General features: G+C 34.9%; 1 non-coding gene across 1 annotated transcript; it reads left to right on the forward strand.

Annotated features, from left to right (window-relative positions):
• The first annotated feature begins 20,021 nt into the window (after positions 1 to 20,021).
• On the forward strand, positions 20,022 to 20,127 carry LOC121231067 (small nucleolar RNA R71). Its single transcript, XR_005929136.1, has one exon. It is a non-coding gene; the product is annotated as a small nucleolar RNA R71 (small nucleolar RNA).
• The last annotated feature ends 610 nt before the right edge of the window (positions 20,128 to 20,737 follow it).

Consider the following 20,737-nt stretch of genomic DNA (forward strand, 5'->3'; position numbering starts at 1 on the left):
GATTATGACGGGAATTATAAGTTTTGGAATTTTAATTCGAGTTTAAATCATATTGGGTTTGGGTTTTATGTTCAATTTTTATTATATATGAGCCCAATATTGTATTTATCTACTCTTATTATTTTATTATTTTTATTTCGAATTATTTATAGTTATTAAGTATTTTAATTTCCACAAAAAAGTGATAGAAAAAGTGCAAAATTAGAAAAATATGAAAATAAAGAAAAAAAACTAAAAAAAATTATGTGGGTTGAATTTTGTGTCAGAACTTTCTAGATCAGATCTACATTATTTGAGGAGGATCCTATTTAAATTTCGTAATTTTTGGAAATTAGGAACACCTCGAACAAAGTTTGTCAAGTTGCTTCGCAATTTTTCAGGTTTTCGAGTTTCAGGGATTTTCATTGAATCTTAGCCTTAGGTTTTCATTTTTTTTTTATCTTTTTTGTTTCTTTACCCATTCTAACACTTTATTGTTTCTTATTTTAGTAGGCTAAAGCACATTGCACATTCCTTCCTCCATGCAACATAATTCTTTGGTGTCTAGCCAATTTTGGGCTTCTAGTGCTACTCGGTTTGTTTTACTAGATTGATTCTAATACATTTTGATTAGTTGATGTAAATACTTTTAAATTAATCAAAAGATTAATTCTTACCTCATTGAGAATTTGATTTTTATTTTTGAGTGCATAATAGTGAGGTTTACTTAATTTTTCTTTTCTTGAGTGTTGTGTTATTTTCAGGCTTTCATCATGATTCGTGATACTATGATTGGAGAGTTGCAAAGGGATCTAGAGGTTCAAGATGCTCGAGATCAAAAACAAGATACTATTCTAGACACGGTCAACAAAATTTTGGAACGTCTAAGTACCAAAATTGAGTGTCGAAACTGTAATTGGGGAGATAAGGTTGACCAGCCTCGTATTCTTCCAAATAATGTTAGTCGTGCACCTTACACAAATAATGAGACTTTTGTCAATAATGATAATGGGCAACCTTCTTTGGCTAAACCAAATTTCTCAATTTCATAATTTCATGTAAAGAATGATCCCAAAGCATATTGTGAATGGGAATAAAAAATTGAACTTATGTTATATTACTAGAAATGCCCGTAAGAGGAAAAAGTCTTATTGGTGGCCCTTGAATTTTTGGATTATACACTGAGTTGGTGGATTCAAATTGGAATTAATCAGCAAAGAAACTACAGAATGAAATTGAAACATGGGAAAATGAAAGCAAGCAATGCGAAAGCGTTTCATTCCTTCTCATTACTACAAAGAGGTCAAAACGAAATTTCATCGCCATGTTCAAGTTAACCGAATAGTTGATGAGAACTTTAAGAAGAGATGACCAAATGAAAGGAGGAGTACAACTGATCTCTCACCTATTGTGAAATGTTATTGGTGTAGTTCCAAAGATCATAAGGGTTTCCGATGTCCAATTAAGTATCCAAATAGAGAGAATACGATTGAGCTATCACCTTTTGTGTAATGTTATTAGTTTAGTTCAAAAGATAATAAGGGTTTCCAATGTCCAATTAAATATTCAACTAGAGAAGAAAGTATGTGTGACTTTGTACCTTTTGTTGACTCTTACTTTAGTGGAAACGAGATTTGTTACGACAAACTTTGTGAATCGAAAAAAGATGATAGTGAGATTTTTTTCCTCAAATCTATGGGGTTAGATAAGATAGAAACGTCATGTTCTCCTACTAAGATGTATTGTACTAAATTGAATATTTATAATACTTGTGAGGGAGTTATGGGAAGTGAGGAAAAATCATGTGAAAAGATAAAGAGAAAAGAGACCTTAAGTGATAAAAGTCTACTTGATGGTCCAAATTTCGTAAGTGAAAATCCAAGTGAGGTAAAATTGGAGAGTTCTTAAGTGGAAAAAGAAAATGAAAAGTAAGAAAATACTCATACAAAAGTGAGGAATGATTATGTTTTAACTAATCCTAACTCAAATTTGTTTAGTGGTGTTTCTTCAATATAGGACTTCAAGGATCCTTTGACAGACTTCCACTTATATTACTCTACCATCGACAGATGATTTTACTTGTGGGAAAGAGGTAAGTTGAACATTGATAATTCCCCACAACTACTACAAGGTAAGAAATGTATGAAAACATTAAAAATTGATTTAAGAAAGCATACCTTGAATGTTTTTGATAAGTATGCTACTGATTTTATTTTTCATTACGACATGCTTTCTCATTGGTCAAGTTTCAATAAAAAATGGTTTGAAAGTTAAATTGGTTTTATGGGTTTATCTAGGTATGTAAAGCTTAATTTTGTTCCATTTGAAAAATTTATTAAAGAACCTTATGGATTTAATCTTGCAACAAAATTTTCTACCTTAGATGTAAAATATGAATTTTTACATAATAATATTAAAATTCTAGATTTTAATTATTATGTGAAATTATTAACCAATCTTTGAAAAATCTTATGAATGACCATGCATATTCAAATAAAGTTATAGGTTATTTTTTACTTGAACATTCATATGCCTAATATTTTTTTTGTTTAGTGTTGATGATTTGCTTTGAAGGAGAGTTACTTGATGCATGCGGATTTTTGGGGTCAAAATCATATCTTTGATCCTGGAGATAGTTTTGGTGAAAAAGAAAGTTTAGGTAAGTATTTGTTTACTTTTATTGTTATTAGTTCTAATCACTTTTCTTTTTCTATAGCTAAAGATTCGAGAATGAATTTTCTTGAGGAATAGGGGAAAGATACGAGTCTCAAGGCCTAATTTCAAGCCCATGGATGTGATGGGCTTACACTACATCAAGGCCCAACAACAAGGTCAAAGATCAAGCTAGAATGTGAGGATGAATCCTTTCGAGGAAACCAGGAATGATACATGCACGAAATGGGTGAAATGTATTAAAGTCAATTTAACCAAGCTGTCAATTTTCAAGTTGAAAAGATTAGTCAACTTGCGACAAATTTTTGGATGGGATCCAAACATTTCTAGATTAAGATGTTTTCACAGCATTCGAAGATCTATCTCTTACTTTGAAACGTGCTTTGAGTCACTCTATTTCAATTTCGAAAACTCAAGTTATGATCGTTTTAGTAAAGACTGTGTGAGTAAAATTTCTAGATGACATTATTATGAAAATTACGAGTTTCGAGCTTTTCATTCGAGTTTAAATCATATTGGGTTTGAGTCTTAGGCTTAATTTTTATTACATATGAGCTCAATATTTTTTTATTAGCTTTTATTATTTTATTATTTTTTTATTCAAACTTTTTTTTTTATAATTTTTAAGTATTTTAAGTTATTTAGGAGTTTTATGTTAATAAGTTTGAAAATTGTTTATCCAGTGAAAAAAAATTATGGAAAATTTTTTGGGTAAAAAAAAAATTATTTTGAGGCTATTTGCTAGAAATCAATTTATAAGAGCACAAATAACACCTAAAACACCCAAGAATCTGATAACAAATGACACAGACTAATGCATATGATGCGGAATAGTGCGGAAGAGGATCGTAAAGTTTGTCAAAGTTGCCGATTTGAATTAGGGTTCTAAACGTTCAGAAAGAAACTTGTAATTTGGCACAACCCGAAACACAATTGAATCCAAGTCAGATAAAACAATTAAAATAGATGACTAAGATAAATAGAATAATAAATAAAATATTAGAACAATAAAGAAGAAAATGAGGAAGATAGATGGAAAAGATAGAACGTGGTATATAGAAAAGATAGAACGTGGTATATAGAAGTCCTAAGGAGCCTTGGAAACAAGAAGAATCCACAACCCTGTGGATTTGACTTAGGGCTTTAGCTGTTCGGAAAGAAACTTTGACTTTGACACAACTTGAAACGCAATTGAATCTAAGTTAGATAAAAAATTAAAATAGATAACTAAGATAAATAGAATAATAAATCAAAGATTAGAACACTAAAGAATAAATTATGAAAGATAGATGAAAAAGATAGAACGTGGTGTGTATAAGTCCTAAGGACCCTTAGAAACAAGAAGGATCCACAACCCTATTGATTTGACTTAGGGCTTTAGATGTTCAAAAAGAAACTTGGATTTTGACACAACCTGAAACGTAATTGAATCCAAGTCAGATAAAAAATTTAAAATAGATATCTAAGATAAATAGAATAATAAATCAAAGATTAGAACACTAAAGATGAAAATATGAAAGATAGATGGAAAAGATAGAACATAGCGTGTATAAGTCCTAAGGAGCCTTGGAAACAAGAAAAATCCACAACCCTGGAAACATGAAAATATACACACTTTGTCATGCTCTTTTTAACTCAAATTCATATAGTTTCAGTAAAATTTGTGTCGAAATATAAATAATATTTATAAAATAATTAAATTGCACCCAAATTATGAACATGTTTAATTTTAATTAATTTTATATAAAATTTTGATTACTTTTGATTATTTTCGATAGATTTGCAAAAGGGCGAAAAACAGCTCGATAGACACTACTAGAAGCACAAGACCGAGAATCAATTTTGAAACATCAAGGCGAATTAATTTTTCAGCCTAAGATGATCCAAATTATGTGTATTAATTCATAATATAATTAATTTTAATTTTAATCAAATTTAATTTGGTTTAAATAAATTATTGTTAATTAATTATGAAAAGGGGCCGAGTTGAGCTAAATCGAGAAAACCAGTCCAACTGAGCACTGGCCTGCCCAAAACCGTCCAACATGCTGACCCAATAAGCTTGCTTGGCTGATTATTTGGCTTGCAAAATGGCCCTTGAAGACTCCTTCAAATTGCATTCAAACCCTTCCACTATTTATGCCTTTCTAGATTTGCCCCTACCTTAAAATAGCATGTTTGAAATCTTCAAACATGCCACATGTGTGGCTGGCCATGGGGGGAGTCTTTGGCTGCTGATTTTGGTTATTTTGGCTGCTCACTTAAAACACATCTCAACCCTTCTCATCTCTTCACTTCTCTCTCACTTTTCTCTCTTCAATGTTATTAATTTTCTTCCCCATTCCCTTGCCGATTTAACCTCTTGAAAAAGAGTCAATCAACCACCATTTGGAGTAGCATTCAAGTGTTCATAGAAGCCTCAGTTCGACAAGAACAAGCTGAGAAGGAGGAGTGAAGCAGACTAGTGAAGCCATAGAGAAAACACCAGATTTGATTCTTGTTCCCTATCCTTTTAATGTTGTTGTTGTTATGATGAACATGTCTATGAATATTTGTGATGTTGATATGTTTAATTTAATTAATATGGCTTAAACTTAATTTGTATTAGGTTGATTGCATTTTGTCTACTTAATTTATTAAAATTGTGTTTGTGTTGTTATAGGCCTCGGTAAGATGTTTGATTAAGTAAAACCATGACTAAGTTATTCTTGCATTACAATTGTAAGGTAAATAATGAATTAATTATTTAAACGGATTGAAATTGTAATTAATTGACACAGTACTTAATCAGTGTATGTTTCATCATCTAAGGTAGCTGAGGGTTAAATTAGCAACAATATCTAGCGATACATTAGCCTTGCATAACTTGCAAGATTATTGTGATTAAACTGTTTCAATGTAGAAATACATTGTTACCTCACGTAATCTTTTATGTACTTATGAGATTGAATTAATTGTTTGAATTGACATAGAGATATGTATAAGAGATTATTTTAATTTCATAAGTATGTATGTGCATTAAAACATTTACTTATTAGAATTTGTTTAATCGGTTGAATTGACATAGAGATATAGTCAAGAGATAAATGGATTTCGGTAGGTAAGTATGTTCATAAGTTAGCAAATTACGGTCAATAGCCTATTTTTTAGTGAAATCGAAACAGTGGCTTCGGGACCACAAATTTGATTCGAAAACAAAGTTTAATTTTTTTTATTATACAGTCTGTATTATGATAGATATGTTGTGTGAAAATTTGATACGAAAATTTTATCGATTCAATGCTTAATTACGAGAAGGACTAAATCGCATAAAATGAAAAAGTTGAATTCTAGTAGCTATAAGGATTAAATAGCTATGGAATTCAAATTTAGAGGTCCTTATTTGGTAATTAGACCATTAAAGAAAAGTATGTATATTTTTAGTGACTCATCCATGGAAAAATTAGAAAAGAGTAAGGACTAAATTGGAAATTGAATTAATTAATTAATTAAAAGATGATAGAAAGAAAATATCATCTTATTTTGTCATCTTCAACCCCAAAATTATATGGAAACCCTAAGAGAGAGAGAAGAAACTTTCAAGGCTTAATTGAGTAAGTTTTCTTGTCTCATTTTTAGTAATATTGATATTTTTGAAACCAACATAGCTTAAACTATCTATTTGGGGGATTAATTTGAAAAGTTATCAAAGTATGGAAAATGGGTCATGGATGTATATGCTAAAAATTAGAAATTTATGGTAGAAAATGAAAGGTTGTTGATGGATAAAAACCTTTTACAAAGTGATTTTTGATGAAAATATGATTTAGGGACTAAAATGTAAACTTGTGAAATTGAAGAAAAATTATAAAATATTATGAATACATGTGCTGTAAATTTTGTAATGGGATTTTGGTTAGGCTTGGAATAGGGAGTAAATTGCACAAGTTTCATTTGTTGAGCTTAGGGACGAAATTGGAATTTATGGAAAAGTTAGGGGCAAAATGGTAATTTGCCTAAGACATAAATTGAGTCCAAATAAATATGAAATATGTGGAATTGATGATAAAAGCTATTTATATAGATCCAGAAAACTCACATTCGAGGTTAGATCGAGGAAAAGAAAAGGTTTTGGATTAGTAGATTTTATACGCAAACAAGTGTTGAGGTAAGTTCGTGTAACTTAATTGAGCTTATAAATATGTTTAATTGAATGTTGTGTTTGTATGGAATGTTACTTATATTGATGTCCATTATTTGAATGCTATAATGAAAAGTTTAATACATGCTTGAAATGGTGAAAAAGGGTTAAGTACCGATTGAATATTGGATTCCGATGATTATATGCGCTTTCCCGAAACAAATAAGGTCCTGCATTTGTTGCAGATGAGATTTAGCTCAGATGAGTAATCTTATTGATCTTATTATAGGAAGGATTTACCCTGGACCATTAATCCTGATGTAATACCTTTCGAGTATATGTTACGATTAGGGTTTAGCTTGGACTGGGAATCCTAATTTAGCTCTTTTGAGCTTACGTTATATAAAGGATTTAGCCTGGACTGGTAATCCTGTTATACGATATGTGGCTCGAGAGTGTGTTCTTTGATTAAGTGCCCTAATAGGTACCCTCAAATAAGAATTGACAAATTATTAAATTGTACACCCCGAGTGTACTACTAGAGTATCTATCGAAATTTCAACGATTCAACGGACATAAACACACTTGACATGGCATGATAATTATGAGATGAAATAAAAATGTCTTGAAAGAGTATTGCATGATGAGCTCATCTATCCTTACTTGATGTATATGTAAACCTTGTGACTAACATGTTTGATTGAATGTATGTGTTTAGGCAATTTAGCCAAATGAGATGGCCATGAGCGTTTTCATGGGCCGAAACGATACTGGGCTGTTCTAGGTCGAACTGGGCCACATAGGCCTAATGGGTTTATGGGCCCCACATGAGAAGAATCACACAAGAGTGTGGTTAATATTGGGACAGCTGTGTGAATCACACTACTAAGGCCATCTGTTATGTGGGCCATACAAGTGTGTGGGCCACATGGGCTCGCAATATGACCGTGGGCCTATTATCACCGATTGACTGTTAAGGTTGCACGAGTTGTCCAAGACGACTGTGGACCTACTGGTGGGCCGGTAAGAGTACCTGGACCCTTATTTACTTGAAAATGACCAAAATACCCCTATAGGGTAAAATGACCAAAATATCCTAGGGTAAAATACCAAGATACCCTCACAAGGTAGAATGATCAAAATACCCACATAGGGTAAAATGACTGAAATACCCCCATAGGGTAAAATTACTGAAATGCCCCCATATGGTAAAATGGCCAAAATACCCTCATAGGGTAAAATAATCAAATACCCAGTAGGATAAAATGACTGTAATACCACTATAAGGTAAAATGACTATTTTTCCCTTATGCGATAAACTGACTATTTTGCCCTCATGTGGTAAAATGACGGTTTTGCCCTTATGTGGTAAAATGACTAATTTCCCCTTACGTGGTAAGATGACTGTTTTACCCCTACGTGATGTATGTGTATATTTTAGCATGCTATTTGTAAACTGTATTGAATAAATGTTTAATATTATAATATGACATGACATGTTACATGATGCATTGCATGGGGATGGGCTTATATATGATTGGAGGAAGCATACTATACTGGCAGCTCTACTGTAAATCACTAATGGCTCTAAGCCTATTATACTGGCAGCTCTGCAGAAAATACTGTTTAGTGCCACAACCGGTGCTAATTTTGGTGTGTAGGGATGAGTGGGTTGATTTTATCCCCACATGGTGTGTAGGGTTGGTACGGAGATGGTGTGTAGAGGCTGGATGGGTAGGACCTGCATATTGTTACTACTATTGTACTGTTTACTATTATTGTACTGTTTACTTTTACTGTAATGGGCCAAGGCTTGAGTATATGACTGCTTCTGTATTGAGATGGGCTAAAGCCCAAACTGATATTGCCACTGTTATTGATATGGGATAAGGCCCTAACTGAAACTGAAAAGGCTTAGGCCCAAATTGTGTTTACTCCAATTGTTTGCTTATATGGGATTACACGCTGAGTTTTCGTAAACTCACCCATTTGTTTTAACTGCATAGGTAATCCCCAGTCGTAGGCGGATCGGTGCTGCGAGGGACCCAAAGGTGGCCACACAACCGCTCTTGCTCCCATATTTGTTTTTAATTTATAAGTAGTTTTATTTGGGTATTGTTATGTAATAAGGCCTCTATTATTTTGAATTTTGGGGTTTTATTTATTTTTGATTTATATCTGCTAATAGTACGATGCAGGTTTTCAAAAGATATGCATGATTTACCAAAATACCGCGAATACAAAAAACCGTTTCAAAAGCTTTCGCAATAAATGAGATTTTGTAATAAATAACATTTTAAAGTAAATACTTTTGATAGTGACGCAAGTTTTAACATTATTTTCTAGATCATACAAAGAGGCTAAATAAACATTGGGCTTTTCGAACGATATCATTTTTTACGAAAAACACTTCAATGTGACATTACCAGATTCGGCCATAATGTCCAGGCCGGGTTTGGGAGGCTACACACAGCCCAAATTGGCCTTGGCCGTGTGGATCACACGCCTGGCCCAAAATCCCACACGCCTGTGTGGACTACCCGTGTGGGCCCACACAACCGTGTGGCCTACATGGCCCAATTCAATCTAGCCCGTGTGTTCTAGACGGCCTTTCTGGCCATCACACGGTTGTGTCATGCGCACACGGCTGGGCTTGTCGATCACATGCCTATTTTCTATCACTCGGCTTACCACACGGGAGACCACATGCCCGTGTGGCATCGACAGAAAGCTTTTTCGACTTTTTGCTGAATCTCATTTTCTACGTTTCAGGTACACTCCTGATTCAATTTACTGCCAAAACTCCCCCAAGCACTCCAAGACCTAGTAATGAGTGAACCCATCATCAATTTAGCGGATTAATAAATGAATCCGATCAAATTACAAAATAGCAGAGACTCCACTTACCACCGGCTAAAACCCTTCGTTAATATTGTCAATACTGGAGATACAAAAATCACTGATCAAAGCCTCCTCCTACGCCATTCTTAGCATAAAAACTAGATTAATTAGACAAATGCTAGGGACTTCATGAAAGAAAAAAAAGGGAAAAAACTTAAGAAACCCGTGCAAGAGCCAACTACGATATAGATTTAGGAGAAAATGATGAATTGGGAAAAAAATAAAGAGAATTCTGACATAAATTGGGGAAACAAAAAGAAAGGAGGAGAAAATAGGAAAAAAGGGAGAAGAAACGACAATAGAGAATTTTTGAAAAAGAGAGGAAACCAAATTTTTGCCAAGGAAGGAATATCTGATAATTGTCCAATCCCCCAAATCACTCCACTAACCCCACTATCATCCAACTACCTCAAAATTTTAGCCAAACTGAAATCCATCAGGCAAAAAATCAACACCTTTGCCTATGCAAGAATTCAAACACAAGACACTTCACACACCAACACTCCCCTTATCCACCAGACCAGCAGGACCATTTTGCTATGGAATTACAAATAATTAAACTTAAGCCTACTGACCAGAGATAGGGCTTGATTTAGAAAAAAACAAAATTTTTCCCAAGACAAGGTTTGAACTTGGGACCTCACACACACTCACCCAAAACACTTAACCACTGAAGCAAATACACACTCATGTGCAAAATTCACAAATGCCGAAATTAAAAATTTGGGGTCTTACAATATGGTTGTAAGTGTCACACTTCTTTATCTTGGACTGCGTTGGATGAGCAAAATGTTCTGGATCCTGAGTTGGTTTTTGAGACGGAAGATAAAGTTAGATTGATTCGGGATCATTTAAAAGCGGCTTCTGACAGGCAGAAGTCCTATGCGGATCTAAAAAGATATGAGATTGAGTATTCTATGGGGGACTTTATTTTTCTCAAGGTTTCGCCAGGGGAGAAGGTTTTGAGGTTTGGTCGTAAGGACAAGTTGAGTCCTAGGTTTATTGGGCCTTATTGTATTCTAAAGCGAGTGGGACCGGTTGCTTACTAGTTGGATATACCTCCGGAGTTAGACCGTATTCACGATGTGTTCCATGTCTCGATGTTGAGGTGTTACTACTCTGATCCCACGCATATTGCCCTTGTTGAGGACATTGAGGTTAGGCTAGACTGCCCTTTGAGGAGTAGCTGATTTAGGTTTTGGATTGCGGTGTTAAGGTCTGGTAAAGGTTTTGTGGCAAAATCATAACACTGAGGAGGCTACGTGGGAACCTGAGGATTTGATACATCAGTAGTATCCTCACTTATTCTGATCAGGTAAAATTCGAGGATGAAATTTCTTTTAGGAGGTAGAGTTGTAACGACCTAAAATTTTAATTTTGGCGTTTCATAAATTTGACATAAAATATGTATCTAATTTAGTGGTTAAGTGTTCTGGTTATGTGTGAGAGGTCCCAAGTTCAAGCCATGCCTTTGGCAAATTTTGAAAATTTTCTAAATAAAACCCTAACCCTGTTCAGTAGGCTTAAGTTTAATTGTTGGAAAAAAATATATCAGAATGGGCCTGTTGGTCTGGTGGTTAAGTGGAGTGTTAATATGCTGGTGGTCTTGAGTTTGAATCCCTGTACATGCAAGGTAGTTATTGATCACGATTTTTATGTGACAGGTTTTAAATATTTATAATGAATCATTCTCGAAACTAACTATTATCACGATGTAGGCAAGTGTACCTATCAAAAAATAGTGTAGTTTTAGCAAGACCAAATTGTCGAACCCAAAGGAACTAAAAGTACTAGTAATGATTGTCTTCTTATTATTTAGCCTAAGAATAAGGGGGTTTGTTTTAACTAACTAATTAACTAAACTAAGAATTCACAGAAAATAGATTTGGGGGATTACTTTTGGAAAATGATTGAATTAAGACAATACTTAAGGAAAAATCCACCTAGACTTCACTTGTTATTCTAACTCCGAATCGGATGATTTATTCATTTAACTTATTCTGTAGAGATCCCTAAGTTATGTTATTATCCCTATTCAAGACTAATAACATCTAATCCCTAGATTGAATATGTGACAGCCCTAAAGTGACCCTAGTCGGAAAGCGGTTTCAGGACCGCTAAACTGAGTCACTAAATTATTTGAATATGATATTTATTGTCTAAAATATGTGAATATGAATGTGTGAAAGTTTTAAGCTTTGATTTAGTTAATTGAACGTGAATTTAGTTAATAGGACTTATGTGTGACACTTTTGAAATGTGATAGGTTAATCTATAAGGATCTATTAGTGCATATAATCATAAAGGTGGACTTGCATGTCAATTTTCCCCCTTAAATAGTAGTGGCCGGCCATGACAAGGTGGATAGACAAATTGTGATGGGTAAAACATAATATGAAAAGTTTATGACAACATGTTGTGTTAAGAACAATAAAATATGTGGGGAGTGGGAGGAGAAACCAAAGTTGTTTCATCCTTGCTCCCCCATTTTGCCGAAACTAGAAGAGAAAAAAAAAGGCTTCATTCTTTGGTTCTTCTTGGCCGAATTGAAAAGAGGAAGAAGGGGATGAAGCAATCGGCCATCTTAGGGGAATATTAAGGTAAGAAAGTTTATGCTAGTCCTTGAAATTTTAGTTGATATTGAATGAGTTATCAAGTTATTTTTGGTAACCCATGTTGAAATTTTGATTTTGGATTGAGTAAGGTTTTCGGCTATGGAGATTAATAAGGGTGATGGTTATGTTTCATGCTAAATCTAGATGAACAATGGTAGATGCTTGCACCTTGATATTTATGAGTTCCTTTCTTGGTTCTACCTTAGATCCATGAAGTATATTTTCGTTTGGTGTTGTTGGAGATTTCGGTCATGGGTAGAAAAAAAGGAACTATAGATTTTGAGATTTATGTTAGAAGCTAATGAGTGAGAGTTGGATGAATATTAGGAGGTTATAATACATGGGATTATAAGCTTGTAAGCTTGATGATGAAATTTATGCTTTGTGAAGGTAAATGGTTTAAAAGGAGCATTCGGCCATGATGTAAGATTATGATGAAGTGATGTTAAATGCTTTGAATATTGAGTATATATTGTTATAAGTTGAATTTGAGGTTTGTTAAGTTGTCTTTGTCATTGCCGAATGTGTGTATAGTTAAAGAAAACTTGTTAAAGTGCTTAGTTAAGTGATATTAGGTTAATGATATGTGTATCCGGTCATAAAGGTGTACATGAGGAAATGTTAGATTAATTGTGTTAAATTGCTCAATGTGATTAAAAATGCGTATGACCATTTTGTATTTGAGCTAAAAGTGGCCATATGACCTATCAAACTCCTTGTCATATTCGGCCATAAGCTAGCATAATGAGACTTTAATAAGTTAAATTTGTTTGAATTAGCTCAAGAGCAAAGGGGAACTAAATCCGATAAAGGGAAGGAAAAAGTGGTCGAATAGCCATCGAAATCGTTCGATAACATCCGAGGTAAGTTTTCCAGCAATGAGACTTAATTTATGATTTGATTAAGTCATGATGTATGAGCACAACAAATATACGGTGATATGATGATTCTACTTGAATTATATGATGAGTTAATTAGTCTATACGTACGACGGTAGCCGTATGTGCATAGAGATCGTGTCATAAAGCAAACTAAACCATGCTGTTTGTATGTGGCTAGTGAGCCGAAAATGGGAGTGCTTAATACGTGACTTGTGTTTGAACTCTAATTACGAAAATGAGATATAAATGTGTCATGATTTATTGATATGTGCATGAATATTCAGATGATAACCGGGCTAAGTCCCGAAGGCATTTGCGCTAGTGACTAGTTCCGGGCTAAGTCCCGAAGGCATTTGTGTGAGTTACTATATCCGGGTTAAGCCCCGAAGGCATTTGTGCGAGTTACTATATCCGGGCTAAGTCCCGAAGGCATTTGTGCGAGTTACCACATCCGGGCTATATCCCGAAGGCATTCGAGCGAGTAGCTATATCCGGTTAAATCCCGAAGGTACCTGGCTTGGGAATGAGCGATCTTGCTGTAATAATTTCAATTAATACGCTCGTAAAATCCCAGCGATGAGGTATGTTTCGTATATGCATTGAATTGGTTGATTCCTTACAAATAGTATTCGCTCAGTCGATAAATGAGCTACCGGCCTTTGGCTAAATTGATCTTTTGTGTATGAATATAAGGGTTGGTAATGTGAAGTAAGTATGATATTGAGAATTTGTGCATATGAAATTATCCGTTTAGCCATACGAATGTTATACTTTAGTTCTGTCTAATTTCATGGCTCAAAACTTACTAAGCATTAAATGCTTACTCCGTTTCTTTGATTCTCTGTTTTATAGATTTTGGTTCGTCAGCTATCGGACTCGGGATTTTTGAAGTCAAAGTCATCCACACTATCAAAGCCCCTTTTGGTACACTTTTGGTTGAACTTTGAAATGGCATGTATAGGACTACCCTTTTGTTGTGGGTCATGTACCCTTTGGTTTTGTATAAATTTGGATAGCCATGCAAAAATGGCTTATATATATTTTAGCATAATGTTATAATAATTTTGTATGTATATGGTTATTGAGAGGTGTGGATATGTTTGGCAATGATTGGCCATTGGAATGGTTAATCACGATCATACTTTGTGCTATATGCTAAAGGGTTAGTTGAATCATGGAAACTATGTAATAGGTAAAGTCTACCTTAAAGGCAGATGCTGACAACAGCAGTGGTGTGAATTTGAAAAATCACTAAAATAGTAGGAATGGAATTAAATAGTGAATAAATTATGTAATCTAACCTTGATGAATCTACTTCCATATGGAAGAAACGAAACGGTCATATGAGTCGTATTTTAAGAGATATTTAAGTTTCGCGGGACAGGGCCAGAGTGATTTCTGGATCCCCTGATATGACTTTGGAAATTCATTATAAATTAACCAGAGATAATTAGAAGTCATTCCATATATGTATAGATTCCTTTTTGAGTCTAGTTTCATTAGAAACAAACGGCATAAGTATTGAAGCCCTGTATAAGGAGTTATCTAAGTCGCAATGCAGGAAGGTCAGTGTAGTCGAACCCTGTAACAGGGGATAATTTAACTAATAAAATGTACTAATTTGCTAGACCAAAAATTCTAGAAAAAAAATTTGTGGATGAATATATGAGTCTAGTTTTAGGGAAAAATTACGAAACTGATTTTTGAGTTTTGGAACACAAGATATGATTTTTAAGGTGACAATGACGCAGTTAGCCAACTGTCTGGAAATTTTTAAAATGGACTGTGAACATACATGAATTATGATTGTTAGCACCTCGTGGTCGCTTCCGACAACGGTCTCGGGTACGGGGTGTTACAGAATAATTGGTACTTTTCTCTAATTAACACCCTAGGGTTGCATTAACTCGATCTATGGATCCCCTTATTAGGTTTCACCCTAATTTGGCAAAATCTTGTCACCCTATCTCTAGGCGCACAATCAACTCTGCTTAATTATGACAATTGTACTCTTAGACATGTTCTATTCCTCCTCTGAATAAGAGCTTATCTTGAATCAATATCTTGGAATATCAAAACAAGAATTAAGAACACATAATTAAGAAAAAGCCAAATATTTATCATACAATTAAGAAAATAATAACAAGATTCGTCTTAGGTTTCATTCCCCTTAGGTATTTAGGGGATTTAGTTCATAAATAAAAAGGAAAACATCTCAAAAGAATAATGAATACAAAACATAAAGAAAACCCAAAACTCCTGAAGGAAATTAAGGAGAGATCTTCAGTCTTGATGATGAATCTGGATTCTGAGATGGATCAATCGGCTTCCCTTGAGCAGTTCCCTACCTCCTTCTCTCCTGTGTCCCTTTTCCTCCTTCTCTAGGGTGTATTTATAGGCTTTGGAATGCCTAAGAATCCTCAAAATTGGTCTTTTCCGAATTGGACTAAACATGGGCTCGACAGGGACACGCCCGTGTGCAATTACTTCACACCGTGGTCTAGCCTGTTAAAGAGGCACGGGCATGTGGTCCGCCCGTGTGAGTCGTGCTTCGATTCTTCCAAATTGAAACAGCCATGTGGTCTACCCGTGTGAGGAGGTCCAAGCTGTGTTGATTTAATACGTTGGTCCATTTTCTCTGTTTTTGGCCCGTTTCTCGTTCCTTTTGCTCTCCTATGCTCGCCTAAGTATAAAACATGAAATTAAGGCATTAGGAGCATCGAATTCACCAATTTTAAGGAAAAATCATCCATAAAATGTGTTAAGCATGGGGTAAAAATATGTATAAGTTACGGTTTATCAAATCCCCCCACACTTAACCATTTGCTTGTCCTCAAGCAAAATTCTCTACTCATAATCAAAATAAATTCTTCTCAACTTATAATCTCTATCGAAAATATCTCAAACTAATTCATGAGTAGTCGTACAATGAGAATTCAGTTAAAAGAAAATTAGAGCTTCAAACATTCCAAGTTAAGTATTTAATCATGCAAAACTTAGGCATCTCCCCTTATTTAAGTGGTTACCTCAACTCGAAATCTCACGGAGTTTAACATCCTCACTAAAGATTCACTCAAATCACTCGAAGTGTTTAAGGATAATAAATGAAGCACTCAATATTCAATAATGAAAAGTCATTACCATAGGCTTGCATGAAAATCAAATCTCCACCACTATAAATTGAGATGAAACATCAATCAAAAGGTCTTTAGAGGGTTGTAACGTGGCTTTGGTTAGAGGGTGTGGTCACAAGCTGAAAGAAAGGGTTAGAATTGATATTGAATTGAAAAATTGTCTAACTAGAAAAATGACTAGTCATCAATTGCATACAATAGAGCCTTTTCTCAGAATATGGAATTTAACTTCTTTAGCTCATAAGATCACTACTACTAATATGTATACATTTTTTTTAAGAACAAGTCAATTTATAAAAAAGAATAAAACATAGCTAAGCAACTATTCCAACTCAAATCTTGACAAAAATAGGGATAAAATTAATTTAGGGGATTTTAACAATAATGAGTTATGGGTTAATATTAAGTGTAAATCAATGAATAGGTTATTAGGCTCAAGGGGGTTCACTAAGGGTTAATTGTCAAGGTAGGCTTTTCATGGCATGAGTGGGTTAATCCTAAGTGCCTTTCTCATTTTGACATATCAAATCAAATAGTGTGGTCTTGACATGCATAATCAAGTAAGTTCTAGAATAATAGTTCAATACTGACGCACTCATAATGAAAATGAGCATGAAATAATTAATAGATGCTCTTGAAGGCTCAAGATCTCACAAAAATTATGCCTTTTTAATGTTTAAACTTATGAATTTCAATTTAAGATAATACCTAGACTTGGGGAAACAACTTAAAATTTTGAATTCTTAAAAATCAACTTATCATGCTTGATTTTCTAGTGTTTTTAAAGTTTAAATAATCAGTGCATGAATGCCTATGTTTTAATTTAAGATATATCAATAAAAATCATAAAATCAATCAAAATTTATCCTAAACATGATATGAGAGCTTTTCAAGAGAACTAGGCAAACATTTAGGGATTTTTCTGATATAAAAATGAATACCCCCCACACTTAAGATGTACATTGCCCTCAATTTACAAAGAGAGATGTATTGGTAAATATAAATATAGGTTCATAAGATAGGGAGAGAAGTGAAACTTCCTGAATTTAAAATGGATGAAATTCCTGGATTAGCGAGATCGAGTTATTGGAAATAAAGCTAGAGGGCGAACATGATTCTGAAGGACAAAAGGAGAATTGAGGGAATAATCTGATAGTAATCATAAAGAAAAGCCGAGCTTAAAAACAAATGAATATTCAAAAAGTAAAAGAAAAATAAAATAAGAGAAATAATCTATATTTATTTATTTATATACATTTTTTTTCAAGTGGCACTGCTGGAGCACACGGTCGTGTGGCTCGTGTCCCGCCCGTGCTTGTCGCAATTTGAGATATCGTCACACGGCCTTCTGGCACGCCCGTATGTCTAGGCCGTGTGGCTACATGATCGTGCCACACAACCGTGTCTGATGTGGTTCATTTCTCCCACAGTCGTGTACCTATGCGCACGCCCGTGTTCTTTTGATAGTGTCATTCACGGGTGCTTGGCATGGGCGTGTTGCACGCCCGTGTTGTTTTGGCAGATTCGCCTACGGCCATGTCGCATGGCCATGGTGATTTATCGTAGTCCGTGTTTGGGGAAAGATAATTTTTACCCTATTTTCTCATGGTCGTATCGCACGGTCGTGTTTCCGTCCGTGTCTGTGTGGGAAACCTGTATTCAAGAGCTCCGTTAGTGAGTTAGATGTTAAACACTAAAATTTAAAGAAGTTATTACAGTTAGTGCTCAGGTTGCCTCCCGAGAAGCACTTATTTATAGTCTAAGCTCGACTTACCTTTCCATTGAATGGTCATGGTGGTTCAAGGGGTGTATACTCCTCATTCTTGCTATCTATCTTATCAAAATAAGGTTTTAGATGGTTGTTGTTTACCTTAAAAATGCCAAACTTAGGATAACTTACCTCGAGTGTATCGAATGGAAAAATGCCAAGTACCATAAGAGGGATTTCTTCATTTGGTTTGGTACTGACAATGTGAAGATCTGTGGCATCTAACAAAATTGTATCTCCAACCTTAAGTTGATTTGGAAAGGTATTGAGCTCATCCTGGTGTAGTTTTGGTTTACCATGTGTTCTCAGTTTATGCGTCCGCCATTCATCTAGCTCATTAACTTGTAGCCTTCGTTCTTCATGAATAGGTCCTCTACTATTGCTTGAGAATGACTCATGTATTTCCTTCAGACTCATTTCCTGCAAAGTAGGTTGCACCATATTGTCAGTTTTAGTAGAATGGTTTAGACGATCACCTTCAATTTCTGACGTGTTGCCAGAATTGCGGGCTTGAAGGGTGATTTTTCCGTCTCCCACACGAAGTGTGAGCTCACCTATGCTAACATCAATAATCGTTTTAACAGTCGCTAAAAAAGGCCTTCCTAAAATCAAAGGAGTGTTGCTATCCTCGTCTATGTATAGAACAATAAAGTCAATGGGAAATATAAATTTATCGATTTTAACTAGCACATCTTCAATAATACCCCTAGGAAATCTTATAGTTTTATATGCTAATTGAACACTCATCCTAGTCTGTTTGGGTTTCCCAAGACCAGTTGTTTAAACATTTTATAAGGCATGACGTTAATACTAGCCCCTAAATCAGCTAATGCATATTAACATCTAAACTATCAATTAAGCAAGGAATCGTAAAACCCCCTGGATCTTTTACTTTGTTGGGTAGCTTATTCTGTAGAATAGCTGAGCAAACTACGTTTAGCTCCACATGTGACACCTCATCCAACTTTCGCTTATTTACTAAAAGCTCCTTTAAAAATTTCATTACGTTTGGCATCTGTGATAGAGCTTCAATAGACGGTAAGTTAATGTGTAATTTTTTTAAGAGTTTAAGGAATTTACCAAATTGTTCATCTGAGCGGTCTTTCCTTGTTGCGTTGGGGTATGGCACACAAGGTTTATATTCGACATCCACTGATTTGTTTTTATTATGACCTACCTCACATTGACCTCTGCTCACAACAGTTTCTTGCCTTGGTTTTGGCTCAGGCTCAACGAATCCTTCTTCATCTTGAACATTAATTACGTTGAGTTGTTCCCTTGGGTTGGGTTCAGTATTACTTGGCAAGCTACCTTGTGGTCGTTTAGAGATTAGTTTGGACAACTGGCCTATCTGAGTTTCGAGCCCTTGGATCAACGCTTGTTGATTTTTAAATGTTGTCTTAGTATTCTAGAAACGGGTTTTTGACACTGAGATAAATTTAGATAGCATCTCTTCAAGGTTCAGTTTCTTTTCCTGTTGATAGGGTGGTTGTTGAAAACCCGGGATGGTTCCTCCAACCTGCATTATAAATGTTACTATATGGGTTATTTTGGGATCTAGAGTTATTGTTACCCATATATTGGACTTGTTCCTCCATGAAGCTAGGGTTGAAGGGTTGATATTCTGTGCATGCTCCTCCTCCATTCGAATCGCACCTCATTACTGGATGTACTAGAGTAGAACCAAGTAAGTCATCAATCTTTTTATTTAGAAGTTCTTCCTGGTTTGACAGCATAATAACCGAATAGACGTTATAAATGCCTGCTGTTTTAGTTGGCTTAGTCCTCATGACTTGCCACTGATAGTTATTCAGTGACATCTCTTCAATAAATTCGTAAGCCTCTTCAGGTGTTTTGTTATTGATGGTTCCCTCGCTTGCTGCATCAATCATCTGTCTTGTCGAGGGGTTCACACCATTGTAGAATGTTTGAACTTGCAACCATAGAGGTAATCCATGGTGAGGACACCTTTGCAGTAGGTCCTTGTATCTCTCCCATGCATCGTAAAGAGTTTCTAAGTCCATCTGCACAAACGAAGAGATATCGTTACGTAATTTGGCTGTTTTAGCCGGCAGGAAATATTTTAATAAAACTTTTTTAGTCATTTGTTCCCAAGTAGTAATTGACCCTCGTGGTAACGATTTCAACCACTATTTAGCTTTTTTCCTGAATGAAAAAGAGAATAACCGAAGACAAATGGCATCGTCAGAAATGCCATTAATTTTAAATGTATCGCAGAATTCCAGGAAATTTGCCAAGTGAGTTTTTGGATCCTCATCCTGCAAACCATTAAACTGAACAAATTGCTGTATCATTTGAATACTGTTAGGTTTTAGTTCAAAATTATTTGCAGCAATGCAGGCCTAACTATACTTGACTCAGTTCCTGTTAAAGTAGGTTTAGTATAATCATACATAGTAAGAGGAGTAGTATTTTGATTTGCTAGTTCAATGGGTATCGCAGGAGGTGGCTGATTGTCTTGGTTTTCAGCCATCTCCTCAGTTCGGGTTTGAATATCGTCCTCTTGCTCGTTCTCTGGGTATCTTAGGCTTCGCCTTATTTCTCTTCTATTTCTGCGAGCTGTGTGATCGATTTCTTCATAAAAAGTAGTGGTCCTGACGAGTTTCTTCTAGTCATAAACTATAAAAACCTGCCAAGAGAAAGAA

This window comes from Gossypium hirsutum, chromosome A06, assembly GCF_007990345.1.
Source record: "Gossypium hirsutum isolate 1008001.06 chromosome A06, Gossypium_hirsutum_v2.1, whole genome shotgun sequence".
Classification (NCBI taxonomy): Eukaryota; Viridiplantae; Streptophyta; class Magnoliopsida; order Malvales; family Malvaceae; genus Gossypium; species Gossypium hirsutum.